Source organism: Aotus nancymaae, unplaced genomic scaffold (assembly GCF_030222135.1).
Source record: "Aotus nancymaae isolate 86718 unplaced genomic scaffold, 86718_ANA_hifiasm-v0.15.2.pri h1tg000036l, whole genome shotgun sequence".
NCBI lineage: Eukaryota > Metazoa > Chordata > Mammalia > Primates > Aotidae > Aotus > Aotus nancymaae.
In genome coordinates, this window is record NW_026988450.1 from 62,103,843 (window position 1) to 62,126,599 (window position 22,757).

Genomic DNA, 22,757 nt, shown 5'->3' on the forward strand with positions numbered 1-22,757 from the left:
GTAATAAGTCATCAACACGTCTTTTGAACTGCACTTCACTGAATTTTAAGTGAGCCACCGTGTACAATAACTTTACAGCATTTCAATTATAACCTGATTAAACTAAATTGGTATCCATGATGAGATGCATAATGTGTGGAAGTCTTTGAACTGCATGGATCCAATTTGCAGTATCAAGGTAGAATTCAATAAGCTACATCTAAGAGATTCATTAACAATGACTTTAACATTAGAGATACATACATAAACACACACACATATGTGTGTGTGTGTTTGTGTGTGTATGAAGTTGGTGAAGTTGCCCTGGTTTGTAGCATGGCCAATTTTAACAGTGTAAACATTTCCACTATGGAAATATCAATGTGAAAATGCCAACTGACTCTGTAGAGCAGGTACAAGCTGGTTCTAATACGACACAGATGTGCATTATAGATAGGATATGACACAGAGTTATGCTCAAAAGATGCTTATTGAATTAATAAATCTGTAAGGAACATTGAGAATACATTGGTAGCTACCATGGAAAAGGAATAACATGTCAGTAATTTCTAAATTGTTGCAATGTTTTCTGATGGACAAACAGTTACATCTAATCTAAGTAGCTTTTTGAAGTACACCTAGGACTATATTTTAAAGTTATAGAAAAAAATAATCTCAAACTCAGTATAGAAATCTGTTTTTAAATGATCAACCACAGCTACTTTGTAAAATGGTTTAAAAATTGTTTTAAAACCTTTAAACAAACAGAATTAGCCTCCTGTCTTTAGAAATCCCATAGAGATATTCTATATTGAGTTAAAGAATTAGATTGTCTAACTCTGTTGTTTTCTATTTTCACTGTGTATCAGAATAAGGGCAACAACATTTTCTAAGAAGTCCTCATTTGGTTATAATACATAGGAATGAAAACCATTAATTGATGAAATTGCTCTGTGAGTGTATGTGCACTATTGTTATAATGTTACAGTTACAGATAATAATACATGAAAAATACAATCTACAAACTTGGAATTGTTTCAATGATTGGAAATCATGGTAGGACTTTTCTCATTAATTTGAAAACTAAAGAAATAAAATTTCCAACACTAAGTGAAGGAAATTGATAAACCCAACAGGGTTAATAAAAGGGTAAAACAAAAAGGAAGAGACTCCAGAGATTTTTCAATTAAGTGATACAAATGCAATTCTAAATAAGTGGAGCTCTATTCCATAGTTTCTGCACAAACAAGGATATTGTCTGATCTTGAAAGAAAACAAAGGTATTGACTATGATATAAACAATAAATAATAAAAAGGAGTGCTTAATATAGCTACATTTCTACATGACACAGAGAATTTTTATTTTTATTTTTTTAAATTTTTTGGACAGAGTCTCACTCTGTTGTTCAGACTGGAGTACAGCAGCGTGATCTCGGCTCACTGCAACCACCACCTCCTGTCTCAGCTCTCAAGTAGCTGGGTCTACAGGAATGTGCCACCACACCCAGCTAATTTTTGTATTTTGTGTAGATATGGAGTCTCGCCATGTTGGCCAGGCTGGTCTAGAACTCCTGACCTCAAGTGATCTGCCTGCCTTTGGTCTCTCAAAGTGCTCAGTATGGGTCAGTCATGAACCACAATGCCCAATCTATATGGAATATTTTTATAATAAAATGTTGAGAGTTTCTAGGCCCATAGCCAACAGTGCTTTGTTTCTGAAAATATCCCCACAATAAGACATTTTACCGCATGGTGTAAGTTTCTTTAGTTCCTGTTTGTTTTCACTAAGGTGTGTCTTGGTTCCCCATGAAGCTTGACTGCTAAAAGAGATTCATTCTAAACTCCACAATGGTATGCCTTGATCGGTACTGTATATTCATGACTAGCACAACTCTGGCATGTAGATACATATATTTTAATCAAACAATGATTAAACAGGTATGTGGACTTTCTTGATCTTCATCACACTCTTAATTCTCAATGGGAATTATTAGGCTGAAGTTTTATTAGCCTTAATACTGATGGCAGTTACTGAAGACCATTTTTTCACCCCTGAAAACTGAGAAGATGTGCAAAGTTACACATCCTATTGACTTATTTGTGTTCTGGATCATTGAATGCATCTACTGAGGAAGATACTGACTGACTACAACAGAAAAGAATGCTTTTGAGTCTTTGTGTGTGCATTCACTTACTCTATTAAAATAAAACAGTTTTGTGGGAGAAAAAAGTGAATCTATAGGTCTGTGTGGAGGAACCAGATACAACCAGGCTTATCCCCAAGCAAACACTTTGAATTTTTATATCTAAAATAATTATAATTATTTTGTTTTTCCACAGAGAAATATTTTTTATTTACCTCTTCATTTACTTACTGCCTTATATTCATTGTTATCACAGATGTTATTTTCTTTTAGTCCATATATAAATTCTCTCTCACACAAACAGATACAGACACTCATACTTGTAAATTTATTTTTGGGTTTTTTTGTGTGTGTGTTTTATTTTGCAATTAATATTATGTATTTAAGATACATTCTAACTACTAGAGCTCAGGCAATTCCTGTTGTATTTACCCCTCCGATAGCCTCATTATGAACACTGTGTTACATTTTCTCATCACCTTCTTTCTCCTTAATTTCTTGCAAATTGATTTATGCTTCCACTATTCTACTGAGACAGCTCATTAAAGAGTTATTTATCAAGGGCCAAAATCCAATAATCTTTTCTAAGTCCTATTTTTCCTTTAACCTTTATTGCCTTTGGTGGTGTACATCTTCCCCTCCTGCTTGAATAGGCTTGTCTTCTATATAGCTAACTCTTGTGGCTCTCCTCCAAATTCTATCAATTGTTCCTTGTCAGTCTCTTTAATTAGATTCCCACCTACTTTCCATTGTTAGTAATGAGTGGTCCCCAAATTTTATCTTTGGAACTTTGCTCTTATTTTTAAGCTTTTTATACACCTGTAATCCCAGTACTTTGGTAGGCTGAGGTGGGAAGATTGCTAGAGCAAGGAATTTGAGATGAGCCTCAGTGAGACCTTATCTCTACTGAAAAAAAAAAAAATACCGGGAGTGATGGCATGTGCCTGTAGTCTCAACTATTATGGGAGACTTTGGTGGGAGGATCACTTAAATTTTGTAGATTGAGGCTACAGTGAACTATGGTCATGCTACTGTACTCCAGTCTGGGTGACAGAGTAAAACCTTGTCAAAAGAAAGAAAAAAAAAAGATGAAAGGAAAGAAGGAAGGAAGGGAGGGTGGAAGGAAGGGAGGGAAGGAGGGAGGAAGGAAGGAAGAAAGGAAGGGAGGGAGGGAGGAAGGGAGGAAGGAAAGAAGGAAGGAGGTGGAGGAAGGAAGGAAGAAAGGAAAGAAGGAAGGAAGGGAGGGAGGGAGGGAAGGAGGGAGGGTGAGCAAGAAAGGAAGAGAGAGAGAGAAAGAAAAAAGAAAGAAAGAAAAAGAGAAAAAAGAAAAAGAAAGAAAAAGAAAATGAAAGAAAAGCAGAAGAAGAAGGAAGGAAGGAAGGAAGAAAAAAATGCTGTGAAGGGGAAAGAAAGCCTCTCATAGTACATAGTTACATGTACAGCCATTTTTTGTCAGAGAAATATTATTTAAGCTTATGAGATATCACTGCTTATCAAGCAGGGGATAGTGCTTTCTGGCTGCCTCTCCACATACCTAGAGTCAGTTAATCTACCAAAGCCTCAAACTCCAATGACACTAAGGCCAATGTAACTTTAGTTGGGAAACTCCTTAAGTTAGGACTTTGCTTACTCCACTAAATCCTCCATGCTACACATTCTTTTCTGACTTGTGCTCCCATTCAAACAACTGGATCATCTTTAAAATGGAAACACCCTCATTAGAAAAGAAAATTTTATATTTCTTGAACTCAATAAATAAAACTATGTATTATTACATGTATTCATTCTGGGTTATGAGAACATTCTTCAAAAGATGAAAACTTCAGTAAATTATTTGATTTATAAGATTGACTCAGTTGAGCTAGATTTTTCTCATAATTAGGACTCAATGCTTATTAAATCCATTAAAGTCTAAAATTAGATATTCATTTCATGTGCTTACAGAATTTATAGCACTATAAAACAAAAGAAATGCACAACCCATATATCCAAATTAGCCACATTATTTTAAATATGAAAGATGGTATTGGGTTGCTGAAATAATTCTTCATTGGCAATAAGAACATGCTACTGACAGATTTAGTGAAAAAGTCTTTGAGTGCATTATGCTAGTTTCATGATGGAAAAATCTTTTTTAAAAAAATTCCAACTGCAAAATTTTTTATCTTCAGAATGTTAGTTAAGAATATAGGAGGGTTAAGAACAGGCTTTAGAAGTCAAAACGTGTGAGTCGAAATCTTGTTTCTCGCACTTACTAACTGTGAACCCAGGCAAGTTAGTTAATTAATGTCTCTTTGCTCCAGTTTTTTATTTACAAAATAAGATGTTAATACATACACAACACGTTGCTATCCTGATTAAATGAACATATAGAAGTAAACCCTGTAGAATGTTTGACGTTATTACAGCCTTATGCAAGGGAGCAGATATCACTTATCTGGAAATATTTATTAAGTTGATCTCGGTACATTTTTCCTTAGCCAAAAGTTGTTAAGGAAAAACAGCTGTGAGTCATATCAGTTCTATGAAAACAATAACTAAAGTAATACTATCTCATGGCAGTTCTATAAATAAGACGGTACCATTTCTCAGAGTCATGTGTCTTCAATTTTGCCTTGTCTTCTCTACATGGGACTCATTAGTTGAACTGAGTGGAATTGCAGAGTAAAGAAGTTGTAAAAGCTAAGGTTAATTGAATTTCCCCAAAGAGCAACAACACATAGACAAGACTGCTTTTATGAAATGCAATGAACTCTTTATGTGACATTGTGTTAATCTGTCAATGACCTGGACTTCTTTGCTATTTTATAAATGGAAACATCCAAGCTCAAGGGTAAGCCAATGAATGATAAAAGATAATATATCAATTTCATTTTGAAATGTATGTGCTGGGGAGGGTTATCCTTTCTAATAGAAGGCTGCTGTGTTTTCCCCTGATTCCACTTAAAGCTATAGCATAAAACTATTTCATAATATTGTATCTATCTTCATACCCATCTTGTTTTCCTTCCTTACACTGAAGTACTGTGTTAGCAGACATTTTTACCTGACAGGAACAATTGTTTTCAACCCTCACCCCAACCTAGAAGATAATGTTACAGGTAAAAAAAAACAAAGCACAGAGACATTAAAACTTATAAAGCCAGGTAATCTGAAACAAGACCTCCATGCCTGGCCAGGTTATCTACTCAAGCACATGGGGACTAGAGTAATCACAAACACAAGTGAAGAAACAGCAGTTCCTATTAGATGTATATATAATTAACAGGACACGATAAATTAGCTGTCTCAAAATAAATAATCTGTATCTACCTTGCAACTATATTTATTCAATTGGCATCTAATTTTAGTTTAATTATGAATTGATTTTGGCCAACTTTAAGTTTTTAAATTAAGTTTTAATGATACTAAAATAATTTTCATTATATAGCAAGGTCATTGGCTTGAAAATACATTTTAAATTTCTTCATAAGGATTGTAACATATTTTAACTGAAATTATTTCTCCTTTAAAATTAACAGACTATAAATTAACTATATTTTTATTATATTATTTTAAATTGTTTCATTTAACATTTTACTTAACAAATTATTTGTTTCTCAAATTATTTTATACAAATAATTGAGAAAACTCACTGGTTCTAGTGTCTTCTATGATAGAAACCCTTTATTATTTTATTCTAACTATTGCAAATTTGTTTAAACTACAGTATAAAGAAAGTCAAGGTATTTGAAATCCATAGTGGCACAGTCAAATAAGCTTCACAGTGAATTTACTTTGTTCCAGATCTAATGGGAAACCAGGATTTTATTAAACCAGAAAAATTAACACAGTCTCCACCCTCACAGAACTCAGGGTCTTATGAAACTGTGATTATCCCAAATGACTATAAATTAAATAATACTATATAAAAGAAGGCAAACAGTAATTCGAGAGCATGGATAATTAGTTTTCAACATGTGGGATATATTATATTTTGAAGAAAATATACTTGCTATGCATCTTTAATAGTGGCAATAAAATATGAGTTAACTTTCTTTTTCAAGTGCAAAACTAGTAGGTGAGAAGACTAAGAGCATGTAACATGTACAGAGAAGCAATGGGAAATTGTTTTCATTTCATATTCATACAAGAAGGTAAATAAAAACTTTTGGAAGAAAGAATTCATTTTTTCATTCTTTCTTCCAAAAGTTTTTATTTACCTTCTTCTTTAAATATTGATTCGAAAATGTTAAGAAGGTGTTTGAATGTCCTTAGAAGAACGTTTGGAAACGTTGAATGTTTTTTAATCAAAAGGAGAATGAAAATGATTTTTTTAAAATATATCTTTTATTGCATTTTAGGTTTGGGGTACATGTGAAGAACATGCAAGATCGTTGCATAGGTACATACATAGCAATGTGGTTTGCTGCCTTCCTCCCCATCACCTATATCTGGCATTTCTCCCCATGTTATCCCTCCCCAACTCCCCACCCCCCGCTGTCCCTCCCCTAGTTTCCCCCCACAGAACCCAGTGTGTGATGCTCCTCTCCCTGCCTCCATGTGTTCTCATTGTTCAACACCTGCCTATGAGTGAGAACATGTGGTGTTTGATTTTCTGTTCTTGTGTCAGTTTGCTGAGAATGATGGTTTCCGGGTTTATCCATGTCCCTACAAAGGACACGAACTCATCGTTTTTTTATGGCTGCATAATATTCCATGTGAAAATGATTTTTACTCTTTGAAAATCTTACCTTTAAGAGAAATGTGCTTGAAAATAGGAAACAGAAGACTAGGTAGGACACAGTAATAAAAGTCTCATACACATATAGAATCAAGATATTGGAGTTGCGTATGGAAGCGGGAGCATTGCTTTGTAAAATATTTAGGATGGATAGATAACTGAGAAGGTAAGATCAAGCTGTGCTTTCCATTATGGTAGCCACTGGGCCACATGTAGCTATTGAGGATGCAAAATGTGGCATCGCTTATATGACTGAGGAATGAATTGTTTATTATGTTTTATGTTAATAATTTAACTTTAAAATATATTTAAAAAACAAAGCAATGCAAACTTTCTGATGAATACAACTTTATTATTTTGGTAAGAACAGATTTAAGTTTGCTTTATCATATAAGATACTATTGTTATATCCTAGTACATTTCTCAAGTGTTTGTATCACTTCTAGCACTATGGATAAACTTATCATTGATCTAGTCATTCTGAATGCGTGGATACAGCCTGAATTATTTTTCTCCTGTGCACTCTTTTAACATTGTAAGGCATTTATTTGAAAATTTTAGTAGGCAAAAAGTACAAATAACAGTGCTGCTCATGAAAACTCTTTTTGGTGTAATAAATTGAAACATTATTTCAACATAATATATTTATTCTTCTGGCTTATAAATATGAGCCAAGTTTCAATTGAATAATAATAAAAAGTGCTGCCTGGGCACAGTGGCTCATGCCTGTAATTGCAGCACTTTGGGAGGCCAAGATAGGTGGATAGCTTGAGCTCAGGAGTTCAAGATCAGCCTGGGCAACATGGAGATACCCTTTCTCTACAAATCATACAAAACATAAACTTAGCTGGGCTTGGTGGCATGCACTTGTAGTCCAGCTACTTGGAAGGCTGAGGCAGGAGAATCACTTGAGCCCAGGAGCAGAGGTTGGAGTGAGCTGAGATTGTGCCACCGTGCTCCAGCCTGGGTGACAGAGGCAGTCTGTCTAAAAATAAATCAATAAATAAAATAACAAAACAAAACAAAAAGCTACTGCTGTATTGATGCAGAATTAACTAGTGATGAAGAAGTTAGTGTGACTTTGGACGTTTTAAAAAAAAATACTGAAGAAGCTATGTTGAAATTTGGATCATGAAGGCAATTGTAATTTGCTGCCTCTGAGCAAAATAAAGCTATATGTAAAAAAAGTGGTCATGTAACGGGTTATACTTAAAGGTGTTTTCATCAAAGAGGTAGTAAATTTGATAGGTAAAAAAATTAAGAAATTAGTCACTTTAATTAAGAAGTGTGTGTCCAAATTTTAAAAACAATTTTAAAAAGATCTGAGATTTTAACTTTGGCCAGAAATAAAATAATATTGTGCGTGCACGCACGCACACACACACATACACAGACAAAAAAAAACAAAACAAAACAGTTTTAGGTGCAGAAGTAGTAAAATAAATTACTATTTTAGTTATGACAATTTCATTAGAAAATTAGAAGTGAAAGAATAAAAAATAACAAAAAGTAAATATTTTCATTTAAGTAACCAATTGCATGTAGATCACAAGAATTTCTATAATCAAGTTTTAATTGACACAAAATTGGAAAAATGGCAAGTACTTTAGTTTTAGATGAGGCATGTGGTATAAGAACACTGTGCAAACTAATACTGATATACATTTTGTTTAAAGACCTTCCAAATTTATGAAGAAATGTACACTCATAGCTTAAATATCAAACTCATGACATAGATTTTTAAAATTGCATCTGTCAAATAAATATTTCAGCTAGATGTGAGTTAATTAGTTTTTATCATGACAGATGGTTTGCTGTGGCTATGCTAACTCAAATATCAGGATTTCTTGAAATGTAAAAACAACAGATACTGCATTATATTTCAGTATCGTGGATAAAATTTTTTAAGTTATTTGGTAGATACATGCACAATACATGGATTGTCACCAGTTTCTAAAACTGTTGTAGGAAAGAGAAACCAATGAATTGAAATATTTTTTCCCAATACTTATTGACTGAGTTGGGGATACATTTTACAGATATTCATTATGGTAGTACTTACAAAACAAATACTTGGAAAACACTCAATAATCAAAACATAAAATCAGTAGTATGATTTATGTCCCCTCACTGATATAGGAAATATGCATGACCTAAATTTAAGCTTCAGTTAAAGAAAAAGCTAATTTGCTAACTTGCTAGATAGATGAGACATTATTCTGAAAATCAATATTTTTGTAATAAAAAGGAATCATATTAACATTAATACATATCCATATCTTATTATAGTTAGCATTAATAAGTAAATTATCTACAAAATCTATAAGAATACGAATATTAGATACAGATAAATTCATTTGGTTTCAGTACACACAATACCCCTTTCAACTTAATGTTAATAAAACTAATATGACATGAAAGTTGAAGATTTATATTTATGTGGAATAAAATTTGTGGTGAAACTGGTATGCTTTTGATTATAAGTCAAATTAATTGTAATATCATTTATAAGTAATTTTGTCAATTTGAATGAGAATGCTAATAAAAAGAATTTTCCCATGATTTTTTCAGCTTGACAAATTTTAAAAAATTATCCCTGAAATAACTTTCTATGTAAATATAGTGTTTCAACCGTAAGTTTTTTTGATATCTAAGTATACAGAAAGTAGTTTTCTGCAAAAAAATAATATCTGAATTTGAATGTGTTGAAGGTGCAAAACACACACTGAATTTTAAATATAGAGATAAAAGGAAAGTAAAATATGTCATCAATGTATTTTATATTAATTACACATAAAAATGATAAAATTGTTGATATATTGGATACAATAAATTATTAAAATAATTTATCCTATTTCTGTCTTTTTAAAAGGCCACTAGAAAATGTAAAATTCCACAGGTGGCTCTCATTAGGTTTTGGTTGAACAACACCGAATGCTGGGAGAGAGAAAATTCTACATTCTCTGTGATGGACAAGTGACAGGATAATGAAAGTATTTAATAGAAAAAATAGAGCAAATTCTGGATGCAGGTAGGCAGAAATAAAATGTTACCCTCAGTGATTATTGAGTTTCAAATATCTGAAGGACAGTTTATTGAACAGTGAAATATGTATGTATGGAACTCAAAAGAAATATTGTAAACAAAGACAAAAGTCTGGTCCTCCTCAGTGAGTAGAATTGCATAGCTGAGAGAAAAGAGGTAGAATAAAAATCAGAATGATCTACAACATCCAAAGACCAGGCCTGTACAAAGAAAGCTATGATGAACACTAAAAAGAATTAAGCATCAACTTAGAAAAAAAAAGAAAGCAGATTTCTCCCTAAAAGGTAAAATCGTCCACGACTATGAACAGAGCATTTAATTTTTATTTAAAGTTAGGTTTTCAGATGCTGTGAAAATAAATGACAGACTTTCAGAATTTTCCACAAGATAAAAATTTGGTGGATATTGGCATAATTATCCTAGCAAAATTTTGACCTTAACAGAGAAGGTATATTAGAAATATAACACATTTATATTTTAAAAATAATGCATAGTTTTAAAAAACAAAGTGATCCAAAATTCTCCAAAACCTATTAAACAATATTATTTTCATCCAGTCCTAGGGTGGTCATATGCGGCAGCTGCCTCTCTATAAACAAATTTTCTCCGTAATTTTAACATATGACATTGAATACGTAGTGAGAATATCAATAATAGTGAACTGTTTAAAATGCCAAATAACATAATCAAAATCAGTTTTCAATATTAAAGTATATATGGTCTACAATATTTACATTAACTGCTATATGCTGTACACTGTTTATGTTTGCCAGTATATACATATATCCTAGAATAAAAGATGTATATTTCTATTACATTTCACAGAATGTTACAAATAAAAATGTAAATCAATACATAGGATTTGTTTAAATACTTTTTCTTTTCTATGTGCTTAGTATAGTCTTTGTTATCCTGGAACTTCAAGTGTGATGCATAAATTTAAATCATCAGAATGTTTCAATTTTTATAATTAAATAAATCTCACTATAACAAATTTTCAGTTATTAAAGCAAAATGATTATCTAATTTTTAAAATAGGGTAGATTCTATTGTGTGAAAAATCGTCTCTTCTCCATTTTGTTGTTAGTAGTAATTGTTCTATGAAACTACAGAACTTTGCTACCTATGTGTCATAATTTTTATAGCTATTTTATCTTGCTTGCTTTTGATTACAATGTAATAGCAGTTTTCACTAGGTAGTCTTATGAAATCTATTAAATTTTTTAAGTCAAAAACTTGGCATCAAAAATTATTACATCTCTAAAACAAAATGTCATATTCATCCATGCTGTGGAAAACTATTATAATTTCATTTATATAAAGTATGCCAGTTTGGGAAATACTAATTCACCTGAAACATCCACCCAAGCACTGAATACTAGTTTTAGAATCTTAACATTCCCTGTGCTCTTGAAGCAACAGAAGTAAAATACACTTGCTGGAGTGTACCATTTCTATCACCTTCTGGATCCTTCCAAGAAGTAAGTCAAAACAAGGCAAGTGAAGAATGTTCTACTAAATTATTAACCTATTATAAAGCTTTCACTTGATTGTGGTCGTATTATCATTATATATTTATTTTGTTTTTGAGATGGAGTCTCGCTCTATCTCAAAGTTGGAGTGCAATGGCGTGACCCCAGCACACTGCAATGTCCACCTCGAAGGCCCAAGTGATTCCCCTGACTCAGCCTCATGAGTAGCCAGGACCACAGGCACCAGCCACCACGCCCAAGTAGGTCCTATTATTTTTACTAAAGATTATTTTTATGGCAAAAAAACAGGTTAAAAAAACAGATTTTCAGGTTAAAAAACATAACTAAAAATATGTTTTGGTTAATTTCTTCTTTAGCAATCTTTGAATCAAGAGTGGAGACAGAAGCCATCATAAACTGACATCCATATCAAATAATAAAACTGATGCTTACTGTATGAATACTGTAAGGAAGGGTGTAGCAGGGAGAGCCCATAATTGTCGAGGCAGGAGCAAAAGGCCTCAGAGGCCATATAAATAATGAAGAAGAAAGTAACTAGAAATATAACTGTAGTAGTTATTAGTTATTCATATGTAATCTTAGTTATTCATAGGTGATCTTAATTCTTTTGCTAATGCCTCTTAGGTCGGAAGTGTGAACCTGAGGTGACATTGTGAAATGAAGGACACTAAGGCAAGATGCTTTAAGCCCTCTGTCACACCCGTATAAGGGCTGCTGGGAGTACCTCGGCTGTGCGGTAGCACCAGCGCTGTGAAAGCACCTGCTGTTTAGCCAGCTAGGGAAGGAGATGTCCAAAATGGCGGAGACATCTCCTTCCTGGGGAAGTTCGGAGAAAACTCCACCTCTCCAAGCACTTGTGGTAAGGCCTGATGGCTGTCAGGTACACACACAGACATCCGGGGGCTTAATTGTCTCTATGTGATGCTTGCTTCAGTGGTCACATTCCATGTCTACTCTCATGTTCTGCTTCTGCACCTGGTTCCCTTTTTCTTGGAAAAGATAATCAGTAATAGTAATATAGATCTTAATGTTTTAGTTCTTTCTTGATAAGTATGGAAAAAGTACTGATGCGTTATGCTCCTTACCTTATTTCAGGTGACAGAAATTCCTAAGCCCCTACCTGAATGACACAGGATGTACTTGACCCTATCACTGCCACGCCCTATCTACCCTGGCACCAGTCTCCCACCACCAAGACCACGCCCTACCTACCCTGCCCCCAGATTTGCAACTCAATAAAAGTGAGAGCATCCCGTCCTGGCATTGGGGCCACTGCTAGTCTCCGAGATTTGGGTAGCTGTGGATCCCTGGACCCAAACTCTCTTTTCTCCATCTCTGTGTTTTGTGTCTTTTATTTCTATAATTTCTCATCTCCTCACCAGCTGGGAGGGGCTCACAGAACCCTGTAGGGCTGGACCCTACAGAAAGGAATTTTTTAAATAGTTGGCTCTTTCTAAATATATGTCCCAACATACAAATATAAGAACATACTATAAAATGATGAACTGCTTTGATAATAATTAATTATTGGATGCCTAGAGACAAAAATAAAATATTAGTGAAGGAACTTTAAGCAGATATCAAAGTAAGTAACAGGCAATGGTGCCTCTCAGGGTAAAAGCATGCTGCACTATTACCAGTCCTCCAAAAGAATCTCATGTCCAAAAAAAAAGATTAAAAGAAGAAATATAAAAACATCTTTACATTTGTAAAGTTGAAGAGAAGAATTCATGAAATAAATATTGCAACAAGGAAAAAAAAATTTTTGAGTCAAACAATAACGTAGAGTTGCTAGTTCCCAAAATGGATGGGATTTTAAATATCTGCTTCAATCTCACAATTTAAATGTAATATAATAGAGACAGAGGAGAAAATAAAACCAGTATGAAAGTTATGATTGGAAAAAATATGGTCTTTTTGTGAAAGATAATTTTAATAGATTTAGTAGGAAGTTGTTACATCAATATTTTGGAAAAAAATCTCAATGATATCTTGAACACTCCTCATTGTTTTATTCCTCAAAGAAAACTGTAAGTTTATGAAGATAGGGATTTATGTATGAATTATGGTGACATACCTTGGGGAAGTCAAAATGCTTAAGAGAAATAAACGTAACAGAATTATACACTAAAGTCTGTCTTATTTTTTTCTTTCTTTAAGAAAATAAGTAACCTGAAACAATGCATCCAAGAATTTTCAGAAATACAAGCAAGTCTTCAAGAGACATTTCAAATTCTAAAACAGATTTTAAAAGAACAAACTAAAGGAAATTAGGACATTAACATAGAACAGGTTTAATGGCACAAAATTAAATCAAATGATAAGCTGGAGAATATCACAGGAGAACTAGAACTCAATATAATATAAGAAAAGATAAGAGGATGAGAAAAAAGAGACAAAATTTAAGGCATTAATGATTTACCTAATAAAAATAAAATAATCAGTCAAATAATGTTTTAAATGTGACAAAATACTAGGTCAATTAATATTCTATTGTATTTCCATCTCATTTAAAACAGCCAACATTTATTAAGTTTCTGCCTCTAGAATGCACTATACAAAATTCAATACAGTTATAGAATTGTTAAGAACACAGACATTGGCTTTTCATATTTCTCTGTTACATGACGGAGATAGAATATGCATAAATTACTTGAATACAAAGCAGATTATGGCAAGAATTATAATTCAGATACAAATGAAATTTAAGGTAGGGGTGAGGAAGGGAGAGTTTAATTTTAACTAGAGAGCATTTAGAGAAATTTTTCTAGAGAGGAGAGATAGTATTTTCACAAGATGAATATTCTGCACATATCTTTTAAACTAGAAACAGTTTAGTACAAACCAATGAATATTTAAGAAATGTAAAGACTCTGCTAATAAGACTGAGCCGCGATTTTTGCAGAGTGCCAGTAAAATACATGGTTAGAGTGGGTAGCAAGAGCCCAATTGTGAAATGTATTGAATATCAGAAAGATGGTTAACGAAAAAAAGAATTTAAGGTTTATTCCAAGAATAGCAAAAATTGAATGAGATAGCAAAATAAACAAGCGTACACACACATACAATAACAAGGACAAAAATATGGGGGATGAAAAAGATCTAAAATCTATTATTTGTAGTAAGTATAAATTGATTAAATTCTAAGGTGTTCAGAAACACTGGTTCTTCCATATTCTCTCTGTACTACTAAGCCACTAGATCGTCTAAGATTATATATAGGAAGCAGTTTCCTCTGAGACTATCATTAGTTCCCAAAAATTATTAGCAGATTTAGACTTGTTTCAATAATAATAACAGGAGTGAAACAGAGGTAAAAATGTATCAATTGTTAACATACCAATGGCAATAATTTTAATTAGAACTTTGTGGTTAATATTAAATATATCTGAAACTTTCCAATAGGGACAAACTTAATTGGAGAAATTTAGTCAAGAGCAACCAATTTCAGACTTACAGAGAATCACAATAGTAACAGCTTCTGTATCTGCGAGAGATTTGCGGCCATCTTGAAAAATTTTGAGTTCTTTGAATGGGAGGTAAAATAGAATTTATGTATATTAATACGTAATATTTGTACAAGTTTGTAGTGTATATGTGAAATTTTATACACTTGAGTTTTGTTTGTTTGTTTTGGAGACAGGGTCTCACTGTCGCCAAGGCTGGAGTGCTGTGACATGATCTTGGCTCACTGCAACCTCCGCCTCCTGGATTCAAGGGATTCTCCTGTCTCAGCCTCCCAGGTAGTTGGGATTACAGGCACCTGCCACCACGCCTGGCTAATTTTTTTTTTTTTTTTTTAGTTGAGATGGGTTTTCCCTATGTTGGCCACGCTGGTCTTAAACTCCTGACTGAGGGTAATCCACCTGCCTCAGCCTCCCAAAGTGCTGGGATTACAGGCGTGAGCCACCATGCCTGGCCTACACTCCTTGTTTTAAAGTTCACTACACGGAGGCATAATATGTATTTACTCCATCGTCATCTGGTGATTTTGTAAGGACTAGTCTGCATAAAAACTCTGCTTGGTATTGGGGCAGATTTAGAAAGGACTATTGATAAAAAGATGGTGCATATCAGAGTCCTTGGGTCTGCAGTGCAGCTTTTCCTCATGCTCTCAATTCGTTACTTGGGAAGCACCAGCACACTCCTGAAATCATAATTTTATCAAAAATCTTATCTTTTCTTTCTCAGAGAAGTTCATCATTGTTGTCTAACTCCCATAGTGCTTTCTATCTTTTTTTATAATACTGTTTTTAACGTATATTAGAATTGTTTGCTAACATTTTTTTTTACCATTAGAATGAATTGTGAATTATATGATTGCATGTAGAGATCATCATTTAACTATTTAATACTCATTCAATCATACTAATCTAATGGTAGGCTTAAAAAACAGAAGGTCTTTAAATGCTTATTGAAGTAAAAATGTTACAAAAATCTAATTAAAACTTAAAATTTGCATTTTTTCTATTTCAGATAACATCCAAAGAAAATGATTCAAAAGTATAGTAGAAATTGAAGACTTCAAATAATATTATGAAACATAAAATACAAAAATTATCAAGACATAAGGAGTTTGCAACAAATAGGCAATATTAAAATTAATCTCAACTTACATAAACATTTTTTAAAAATATTTACATACTGAGTGATGTAGATATACTTAGTGAATGAAAAAGCCTTGCCCCACATCATATAAAAAAAAAAAACAATGTTTTAAAGTTGGAAATAACAAAAAATATACAATTACAAAATAAAACAAATTCTCATATGCACTTACTAAATGAAGAAGGCGATTCAGAACCAAAATTAAAATAATTATAATTTTTCAACATAGTGAATTAATAATGTTTTTAAAATAAGTACTTAGAAAAAAATGTTATATATTCCATAGTAAGACAGGTAGACAAATACAAATACATTGGAATGCCTCTCCTTAAATTTTGTAAGGCAGCAAAGGAAACAAAATAAAAGTAGTAAAACTAAACAGAAATAAAGTTAGAAAAAAATGCTTAATATTTATGTCTACCATTTTATTCCTAGAAAAAATATTAACAAGATTCTTAAACTCTGGGTGAAAACAAAACTAAAACATATACGTATAAATTATAAAATAGGAAATGTTAATTAGGCCAGGTGCAGTGGCTCGCGCCTGTAATTTCATCAGTTTGGGAGGCCAAGGCGGGTAGATAACCAGAGGTCAGGAGTTAGAGACCAGCCTGGACAACATGGTGAAATCCCGTCTCTACTAAAAACACAAAAATTAGTGGGGTGTGGTGGCAGGTACCTGTAATCCCAGCTACTTGGGAGGCTGAGGCAGGAAGAATTTCTTGAATACGGGAGGCAAAGGTTACAGTGAGTTGAGATAGCACCACTGCACTCAAGCAAGTTTCCGTTTAAAATAAAAGAAAGAAAGAAATGTAAATTATAGTAGGATGATGACTTGTATAAATATTAGCAAATCATTCAAATAAATACTATTCTTAGAAATAAATATAACTGACATTATAGAACCCCAACCCGATGCAAAATATAATTAGAAAAAGACACGAAGAATATATTAAAGGTAATTTAAACAAATATGCTTTTCTTACTCTAAATTTCTAAGACCAAAAGGAAAAAAAAATTATAGTGAATCCAGAGTTAAAATGAATCAAATATTGGCAAATAAAATGCAATCACATATGAAAGGAATTACTAACCAGGGTTAAGCAGAGTTTATCCCAAGATAATTGCACTGTGATTGGGGTGACAATGAATATTCGTTTCTTTACCTGCCATGAAGATGAGCAAAGAAATGAAGAAGCAGACAAATTAAAAATGCCTAATGACTTGTCTTACTGACAAAAGTGTTTTCACAAGCTCTTTGGAGAAAAATGAACTGTAATAAAAATTGACATAAAATACAGGGCACAGATTTTATAAATTAGAGATATTTGTGCCTAAATATTTAACTAAAAAGAATACATAGACTTCATGTTTTACATTGTGTTTATTCACCCTATAAAATACTGAATACTTTGAAGTGAAATAGGAAGGCCTCAGAAATAAGATTCAGAACCAAGGTCTCTTTCTGTCCTTCCCCTCCTCTTCTTCCCCCAGCCATCCCCTATTATTCCCCAAGTATAGAGAAGGACTTTTTCTGGAATTTTCTTATCTGACTAATAAAACTTCTTTCCAAAATGAATTCAATTAATGTAATACCCAGGAAATAGCCAGGAAAGATTAATCAAATACCCTGGAAAGATTAACCACTAAGGAAGACAAGAGACTAAAAACCACACATGGATAGAATTTTATCTATTTGCCTAGGACAGCTTTGAATCATTTACTGGGAAACATTATCTGAATAATAAGACAACTTTTGTTCACAGCAAAGTTCTGTCCCTCACCTTGCTGTCACCTCCCCAAGAACTCAGAGGAAATTTCTCACAGGTCATTGTGTTCTGGAACTCAGCCATTTACTACCCCTAAAATTTACTACTGCCACTACCCTGCCCCCTCTTATTTCCCTGTCTTCTACAAAGAAGGTACTTAAGCCTCAACCATCTGGCTTTTCTTTGAGTCTCTTCTTTGTGGGACTTCCTTCAGGTCCATTTGCACAGTAGAAAATTGTGTTTTTTTTCCTCTGTTAATCTCTTTATTGACAGTCATTTCAGAACACCTTCAAAGAGGAAGAAAGAAAAGCTTTCCCTCTGCCCTTACACATTAAATTTGGGGTTTAAAATTACACATAAAATTTGGGGCTATACATGATGCATGTATAGCAAGTTTGCTGCTTTTGTCTAAACATTCTTAGAGAGCTTGCTGAGCTGGTAAAGTTCACTTGAGTCAAACTTGACCCCATTTGTTTGTATCTTACAGTTATTTAAGTGAAGATCAATCAATGTGGTATACCTCTATAAATCTTTGGGCCATGTAGAATTTCATGGAAAAGTAGTACTATGGAGGCAACACAGTATCACTCTCAAGTTAAGGTAGTGATGGGGTAGAAACAAGACCCTGTCCTAGGGACCTGGCCTAGAGGTGAAAGAGGAAAACATGCAAAAAGAAAAAAAAAAAAAAAAAAAAAAAAAAAAAAAAAAAAAACATAACAAAACACTGGAAAAGTGACAGTGTGGCCCAGAGAGTATAAAAGAGGGGTGAAAAGGAAAAATGTTTCTATGGCTTTAGGGTATTTTTTCACCTTAAATTAAGTTTTTAATTATTTCTTTTAAACTTGACAGATAACATTGTACATATGTGTCAGCTACAACATGATAGTTTAAAGTATAGATTGAGTATCTGTTATTCAAAATGCTTGGAAGGAGATGTTTCTTAGATCTCAGATTTTTTTAAATTCTGGGGTTTGTATATATGCAAAATAAAATATCTTGGGATGGAACCCAAGTCTAAACAAAAAATATTCTTATGTTTCATATGCATTATATATATACATATTTCTAACATATATATAGCCTGAATATAATGTGTCTAATATATATAGTCTGAATGTAATTTTCTAAATATTTTTAATAATTTTGTTTATGAAAATAATTTTTTACTGCATTTTGACTGTGAGTCATCACATAAGGTCAGATATGAAATTTTCCACTTGTGGAATCATGTCAGACTTCAAAAAGTTTCAAATTCTTGAGTATTTTGAATATCAAATTTTCTCAGGGATGCTCAGCCTGACATATACATTGTAGAATGATGAAATCTAACTAATTATCAATTGCATTACCTCACATACTTATTGTTTTTGGCTGGCTATACCTCTTCTAGATACCTTTGCTGAGATTCTCTTTTGTACTAAGAGAAAACAAGCTGACTTGAGAGCCTCTCCACTGCATTTTAGGCAAGCAGTCCATGCTATAATATTGTTATATGTAAATTGTCAGTGATACTTTGAAAATGAAATTGAGTTGTAATTTAAGAAGGAAAAACAAAATGAGTTGAAATGCAGCACAGAGATATATTGTTTATGGTAGTTTCTTTGTGTAACACAGCTTTGTTAAATGTGAAAGGACCACTTTTTTCTTTGTTATGCCAAATACAAAAAAGAAGAATCTTAAATACTGATGCTGGGATATTGATGGAACCAAATAAGCATGTAATGCAAATTACCTCACATGAATTAGTATAAGATTTAAATAAGTCATCTTAATGCTATGTGTTATAAAGATTGTTGAAAATTCACCCTGAAACACATGAAAGTTCTTCCTTCAGTTGTATAAAGTTAAGTAAAACAATACATGTTACTCAAAGCTGTTTTATCTTTAGCTTCAAAATGTACTGTATTCATTAAAATTATCAAAGCAGAAAGAAATAGCAATTTACATAGATATGGAAATGCATAGTTCTGATCTTACATTAGCAGTCAAGATTTTGAGGCTTAGTAATAGGAAAAACACCTTTAATATTTGTTGTGTTAATGAACATTAAATCTGGCTTCTTGCAAAATAAGTCATTATTAGATCACCAAGAAACGTGCTTTACAGAATGTGAAAGAGAATCAGGAGATAATTCGGTAGTTCTGAAGTAATGTGTTGGTACAGTTATCAGAATAACATGAATCATCAAAATGATATACTTGGTAGGAATGAGAAAAATGTAAAATACATGATAAAATTTGATGACTCTCCAAACTTTGTAAAGATAGATCATTTTACTAAACTCCTGTGTAGCCAATTAGCATTGGTGAAATGAGAGTATCTTCCCCATCATAACTTCACTTATTGCTCTTAACTTCACAGATTAAAATCAAAACAAAACATAATGTCCTTATTGAAAAACTGTGCTTCACCAACAGATCTTCAGTAAAGACAACAATAACAAATGGAAAAAAAATGACTAAATCTGTTATATTTATATTTAGTTAATTTTCTTGCTCTTTCTAGGTGTTGACCTTGAAAGTCAGCTCAGGCTTCTTTCATGTGAATCATGAAATAAAGGACAGAGATTTGAATTTAAATTTAAAGTATTAAGACGCCAAGAAGGAGTTCTGAGAAAGGAACAAACATTGAAACAAAACAAAACAAAAAGTATAAGAGCACAATTTGTTGATCACAAATGATTATATCATTGTACAAACACTATTAAAGAAATACATGTGGGATCTTCATTAATACTGGATAAACTAGTTAATATCAGTTGGTAGAACAGATGGGAGTCAATAAACATTTTAATTGGAAATTACAAGGAAAAATTACATAAGGTTAGATTGCAAAAATGATGCCTTTCATTGGAAAGTTACAAACAGCATCTGTAGAATGTTATATTACCTGTAGAATGTTATATTTACCTGTGATATGGTAAAGATACTATATATATGATATAAAAATAAATGTAGTTTATTTATATATATATATATACTAACCCTATATTTACATGAGAAGAAAATTCCATTGAAGAACTAAACAATTTTACAATAATCAGATTGTTTTGGTATCATGAACACAGAAAGCCTGCTTCAAATAGACTGATTTCTTTTAGGATAGGGACTAGACCTTCATTTCTGTATTCTCAAAGTCTAGGCAAGAATCTGATACATACTCGTTCTCAATAAATAATTGATAGCTGAAGGAACGTGAACGATATAAATAAGCCACCAGTTGTTTTGCAGAAATGAAACTTAATGATCACTGTATCCTTCGCAACTTAAATTCTATCAATCCCATAATATTCACTTCAAAATAACACTATTCTAATACATAAAGCATAATATACTAAATCTTACTTTAACCAAAAGAAAATTATAGAAACAATTAATTTAATATTTACATGAAATAGCAAATGATAAAACTAAATATATCTAACATCTTCCAATTTCTTTTCAGGCCTTTATGAATTTGCTTTAGAAAGCATTACATAATTAGAATATAACATCTTTCTAAACTAGGGAATTTTTAATAATTTTTGTGAAGACAGGGAAAAATAAATAGTAATCTTCAAATTATTGAAAAATGACTAATTTCTAAGAACTCAAAAATTGGGAATATATAAAAAATAAGGTCAAAATGTCATTTCTGATATTTACTTGTTAATATATTAATGAACACTGCCAAGCTAACACTGATATTAAAGATATTCTAGCACTTTTCTAGAAAATTGATCTTAAGGGTTTCTGTTTGACCTCCTTTAAAAAGATTAAATAAATAAAAGAGTACTCAATTACTGGCAGGATTTATAGATGAAAGTTTTTTAAAAAGCTGTAAAAAGAGTGTTGAACATGAATTCAATACAGGTAATTATGAGCCTGTCAGCATTTCTATTACAAACTTCATTTAGAGGTTTTATCATTTCCATAATCTTAAAAACTAGGAAGCTGTAAGTTGGCACACAAATTAGCAGCCTTGATGCAAATTTATTTACACAAAACATTTGAATCAGTTCAGCTGTTTTGATTTAGAATCAGCCAAAATCCTTAACTCCAGATTTCTCCATATCTGTGAACACTGAGTAAATATTTTGTCTAGAATACGTAGTTAGGTCACTTAGAGTATGGAGTTAATAAATTCAAGGTAGAGTTTGTTTCACCTCCAAAGAGTCAGCTGTATATATATATATATTTTTTTGCCCATTTTCCTAACTTTGATCCCTTATCTTGTATATGCAGCCTTTAGCAACACAGAGCTCAATATTAGAAATTGCAAGTAGTTCAGTATAAATTCATTACTAACATTTAGGTAAGATTCAAATTATACTTCTGATAATGGATTCAGAGAAGCCATTTCTGCATAGTGAAAATATAGTTTAAAAAATAAAAACTAAATCACTTCTAAAAATTAAAAATCAGCTTAATTTGAAGTTTCTTTATATTTTTGAATTATTGACTAAGTTGATAAACTTCATTGTCAATGTATCCATTATGTGGTCTTTTAAGAGAAAATAAATAAGAACATTATTTCCTCAAATATCTTTCAAGTCATATAACTCCCATAATGCAAACAAGCAAAAAAATAAAAAATAAAAAGATTTAAAAAAATGGCCCCATAGAAAGCTAAAATGCATATTTGAGAAATTGGAATAATATCAAACAACAAACCACAGCTGAAAGTTTTATTAAGTAGCTATCAAAGAAGAAACATATGGCTAATAAGAATGTGAACTAGTTTTAGAAAAGTTTTTTTGATTATCAGTTGCTTTCTCTACCTTCCCTAAGATCATGAAAATAAAATGTCAAGTTAATTTGTGATTTAAAATCTCAATAAAATCAAATGAATACTAACAAAAATAGAATGCATTCTAAAATGAAAAACTTGGCTGATCATCAATTTTCACCATTAAATAAAATTTTGGAATAAATAATTGTAGGAAACAGACTTGGAGATAAACTATAAATATACCTTTATCCGAGACTTTGCTAATGTTGAAGAAATCTACATCTAC

At 32.2% G+C, this 22,757-nt stretch overlaps 1 protein-coding gene across 1 annotated transcript in view; it reads right to left on the reverse strand.

The window, feature by feature from the left end:
- CSMD3 (CUB and Sushi multiple domains 3) overlaps nt 1-22,757 on the reverse strand; it is a 1,293,678-nt gene that overhangs the window by 1,260,668 nt on the left and 10,253 nt on the right. The gene's annotated exons all lie outside the window — the stretch shown is intronic.